This window comes from Galeopterus variegatus, unplaced genomic scaffold (assembly GCF_000696425.1).
Source record: "Galeopterus variegatus unplaced genomic scaffold, G_variegatus-3.0.2 Scaffold176, whole genome shotgun sequence".
Taxonomy (NCBI): Eukaryota; Metazoa; Chordata; class Mammalia; order Dermoptera; family Cynocephalidae; genus Galeopterus; species Galeopterus variegatus.
In genome coordinates, this window is record NW_007726287.1 from 73,515 (window position 1) to 79,008 (window position 5,494).

A 5,494-nucleotide genomic window follows, 5' to 3' on the forward strand; every position below is an offset into this window, starting at 1 on the left:
TCATTTTGTGCCCCTCATCTCCTCCAATGCTCTGCCCTGATCCAGAAACCCAAAGTGACAGGAGCGAGGGATGTGAGGGGTGGGCAGGGCCAATTCCCATGAGGCTTTGTGGGTGGAGCCAAGACACCTGGAGCATGCAGGAGACCTGGAGACGGCTGGCCCATAAGTTGGTGACAGACTCTTGGGGTCCTCCATAGCGCAGGCCAGTCTCAGTGTCAGTCAGGGCCTGCAGACCTGGGCAGCACCTTTCTCTGGGAAGGAAAGGGGGCTATGTGACCTGGAGCCTGAGCCTGGCAGCAGTGAGCAGGGGCCAGGACCCAAGCCTTGTGCTTCGACACCACCCACCCCTGCATTTCCAGGGCTGGACGTGTAGATGGAGGCCCACATGCCACGTGTCTAAATATTTAAAGCCATCCATCACACTGAGGTATAAAATGCAGCCAATCCTTGACAAGCAATCACTTCCCACTGGCCTGAAAGGCTGGCTTCAGATTAGCAGCCTTGGACTCCTTCGGGTACAGCCAGCATGCAGGCTCTGCTGAGCACATCCTCTTGGCCCAGGGACCCCTCGTCCCATGGCAAGTAGAGTGGAGGAGGCCCAGGGTGGGGCCCCTGAGGCCCAGGCCCAAGGGCAGTGCTGGATGAGGCTTGGGCTTGCCCTCTGGGCTGACCTAGGGCTGCACAGACTGATGGGGCCATCTGGGGCCAGCCTCTGAGGTCCCTCTTGGAAGGCTGGCCACATATACCAGTGCCGCATGCTGGAATAGGGGCAAAGGCTGGAGTAGCATGAAACCAATGAGTGGAGACATTTGGACCCACCTCCAGCCAGCCAGCTGCCCTGCTCAGCACCAAAAAAGGTGCACAGGTGTGCCTGGCAGGGCTGGGCAGCCCTGTGCCAGCAGCAAAGGGAAGACTCAAGTGGGAAGCAGCCTGGGTCCTGCAGCCTGGCCACTATAGTCCCCAGCCTGGGCATTAGTTCCGAGAAAAGGGGGATGGCACAAGCAGAAAACATCACCAGGGCTTGCCCAGCCAGCGCCAGCCTTGTCCCGTCTGAAGGTGAGCAGCGCTGGCCATCGATGGCAGGTGGACATACACCTAGTGTCGCTGGTTCTCTAGATTTTTCAAGAGAAACCAGAAAGCTAGAGTTTAACATAAACCTTTGGGTTTTCAGATGTTGGCCACTAACTTGCCTGTCTCTAAAACTGGGGACACCAATTGCTTAAAAAATGGAAGAGAGGATTAACATATGACCCAACAATTCCACTCCTGCGTGCAGACTCCCAAAGGACTGAAAAAAGGTGCTCAAACAAAAACGTGTACATCACTGCTCCCAGGAGCCTGTTCACCATGACTATGAAGGAAAGAAGCACAAAAGCCAGATTTGAGAAGCAGCGTGTCCATCAGCTCTCTGTCAGGGATGAATCGAGAGACGCAATGCTGTGTCCCATATAGTAGAGACTGTCCCATTGTCAGAGAAAGGAACAGAGCACTGACACATGCTACAACACGGATGAACTTTGAAAACATTGTGCTGAGTGAAAGCAGCCAGACGCGAAGGTTACGATAGTATAATTCTGTCTATATGAAATGTCCCAGATAGGCAAGTCCATAGAGACGGAAGGTAGATTGGTGGTTGACAGGGGCTGGTGACAGCGGAGAATGGGGAATGGCTGCTTAATGGGAACAGGATTTCATTTGGGTGATGAAAATGTTTTGGAATGAGGTAGAGGTGATGGTTACACAACCTTGTACTAAATGCCACCGAATCGCCCTTTAAAATGGCTCAATGTGTTATGGAAATCTCACCACAATTTAAAACAATTTGTGCAGACCAAATAAGTCTTATCTTCAGCCCAGTTCATGTCATTGGCGTTGGGTCCCTGACACCAGTCAGGGCAGTAGGCAGCCCTTCCCCAGGTGCCAGGTGGACCCACAACATCAGCCCAGGCACGGTCCCCTGGCCCCTCCTCACCCACCACTGTGTCCTAGGCCAAGCAATGACAGACAGGGGAGGTTGCTGCCCTCAGGGGGTTCACATTCTGGTCTGGGGAAGCTGCCACCACAAAACCATGTGACATGAGGCTGGTGGGGCAGGGAAGGGCAGGAAGAGACCCTGGAGCTAGAGATGGGAAAGCTCGAGGATCATTATCAATAGTATCAGTTTTGTGTTAAGAAAGGCCCAGTAGGGAGGCAAGACAGCTGGTATGATGAGGCAGGAAGCTGGAGGAGGAACGGAGGGAGAGAAGTTACATTCCTGGGGCCTCTGTCTATAGTGTGCCAGAAGCCCACGAAGAGGACGCATCCAAAGCCCCGGAGCTGGCTCGATGGGGCTCCTAGTGGTCAATTAGTAATCACTGGAGTCTAAGCAAGAACGAAGACAGTAACGAATTATTACACCACATCGATTTTTTTAAAAAAGGAAATTATGGGTCTGTAGTAATATTCAAAAAGAACTGAGTGGGGAGGTGGACAGTAGGGGGCTCTTCTTTATAGAATACCAGCCAAAGAATCTTAGAATGACACACTCACAAAATGACTCATTGGAAAATCACTATTTTGCAGCCTCCAGTATGACAACTGATTCGGGCAGGATCATCAGCAAATCGAAGTTGTACTGCACAGATTGCTGATCAATTACAAAGAGGGGAAGATGGTAGACACCCCCTTGAACAAGTGATCAAAGCCAATGTCACCAATAATGGGACAAACAGATACATACAGACAATATGATGTAGCAGAAAGGACACAACACCCCCTTGTGTCAAAAATATTTAACCTGACTCGATGCATGAGGAAACAAACAAATTCAGATGGAGGCCATTCTACTCGTATAAAATAACTGGGCTTTACTCTTCAAAAATGTTAATATCGTGAAAGACCAACGAAAAATAAAATGAAAAGGCAGAGGAGGGACTAAAGAGACGGAACGACTGAACACAGTGAGTGATCCTTGACTGGATCCAAATTAAAGTATTTTTAAAAATATATAGCAATAAAGGACATTTTAGGATAATAGCGGAAATTTGAATATGGATAATATATTAGATAATATTTTATCAAATTTAGATGTGATAATAGTATTGTGGTTATGCAAAAAAAATGCCCTTCTTCCTTGGAGATGCACACAGAAGTATTTAGGGGTGGAGTATCATAAGGTTGTAACATACTTTCAAATTGCTCAGTGGAAACTAAGGGCATAGGTAGAGGATTAGAGGGTGTGATGTAGTAAGATGTTCAACCGCTACATCCAGCCCAAGTACTTAGATATTCATGGACTATTCCAACTTCTCTTTACATTTGGTAATTTTGCAATAAAAACTTGGATAAAAAACAATAAAAATTTTATAGACTAGTTAATAAACAGAACAATTTAGTTGTGTTTATGAGAGGTGGGGAACAAAATTATATCCCTTCCACACACCATACATAAAATAAATGCAGGTGGTTAAAGACATAACTGGGAAAAGTGAAGCTTGAAAACTTTTAGATTAATGAATTCAACTACATTAAAATAAAATCCTGCCACACAACAAAAGACAAAGAACAGTAAAAAAGCACAAGCCGCGGACTGAGACAAAATATTGGAAACATATGTGATGGATAAAGGTTCATACTGAAAATACATTAAGAATTTCTTAAAAATCAAAGGAAAAGGATGAACAGCCCAACAGAAAAACAAGCAAACGTGAGCAGGCAGGTCCCAGAGGAGGGAGTGCAAAAATGATCAACAAATAAGCTTGAAAGACCAGCCCAGTGGTGATCAGAAAAATACAAACCTACCCCCATCCAATTGGCACAAGCTGTAAAAGTCTGGCCATACCTAGTGTTCGTGGGAACATGGAGCAATGTGATTTCCATACACTGATAGTGAGAATATAAATCAGGACTTCACCTAGTACAATGTGCTAACATCCCATGGCCTGGCAATGCCACTCCTAGGTATACATTTTAGAGAAAATCTAGCACAAAGACACGAGGAGATCTGTACAAGACTGATCACCAAAGTAGTGAAAACGGAAACAAATCAAATGCCCATCAACGAGAGGCTAGATATGTCAAGCGTGGTATTTGCCTGCTGCAATACTTTACAGCAGTTCGAATGGATGAATAAAGGGATATTCTCACCCCCAGCACCGCTGACATTCTGGGCTGCATAACTCTGTGCAGGAACCGCCCTGTGTAGGGCAGCGTGCTCAGCAGCATCCCTGGCCGGTTGTGACAACCACAAATGTCTCCAGACATTGCCAAATGTCCCTCCTGGGGGAGGTGGGGAGGCAGAATCTCTCCAATTGAGAACCACTAAATTAGAGCCATATGAATCAGCACGATAAATCTAAAACATAATGTTGAGTGGAACATTTGTGTCACAGAAAGATAGATGCACTATAATACTCTTCATATAAAGGCTAAAAACACACAAAACAAGTGTGATGGATACACACATTTGCAGTGAGCCTCAGGCTAGTGTCACTTCTGGAGGGAAGAGGGAAGGGGGGTGTCATGGGGCTCCAACTCTATATATAGGGCTTTATTTTCTTAAAAAGTAAAAGATCTAAAGTAAAGAGACGTGGGTACAGGGTGTTCCTAATACTATGAGTATACTACTCCGTATGCTCGAAATATCTCATTTAAAAAAAAAAAAGAAAAAAGAAACACCACTTATCTGTGGAGGGCACACTATTCCCCGTGTCTGGGATGGGTGGTAGAAAGGAAGCCCGGTGCAATGGGGGTGCGGCTGGGGCACAGGGTGTAGCAGACCTGCCCCTGCAGGGGCCTGCGCTGTGCTGGGGCTGGGGCAGGCGCGGTTCTCTGCAGGAGCCGCCGGGCGAGGGGCGCAGGGGGGCTGGAGTCCAGCTCACCCCGCGCTGGGCACCCGGGTGCCTGGGTGCGGCCCGCAATCAGTGGGTCCAAGGCCGGAGCCCCCCCACCGCTGTCCTGGAGAAGTGCAAGCATCCGAGGAACCCGCTGGGGTGCGGTGAAGGGTTAGTGTTCCCGTAAACGTCTTCATACACTAGAAGGAGCCCTTCCTTCCGTGCTGTTCCCGAAAGCCCTGCCGGGCCCACCGCACCGGCCGGGACCCAGCCCTGGTGGCCAGCGTCACCGATGGCGGGTCGTCGTGTGGCCTGTCTGCGCACACGCTCATCCCCTCCTACAGCGACGCGTCTGCCTTTGTTGCCTTCCTCCCCCGAAGAGTGGGGACACTGGCCGAGGCCCGCGGACCCTAAGGGGTCCCGGGTCAAAACCGTGTGTGCGAGAGCCACCGAGGACCTGCGCTCCGCACGGCTCCCCCGTCGCCGCGCTCCACCGCCCGGCTGCGCGCCCGAGAGACCCGCACCCTCCCCACCCCCGGGCCCGCTCCACGCCGCGCTGCCCCGCTCTTTCCTGCGCGCTGCGGCCCCGGGCGGAGGCACCGGGTCGCTGTCCCTGGTCCCGCCCCCGAGGCCCCGGGCGCACACCCGGCACTGCGGGGATCGCAGGGACCCCTCGGCCCGGG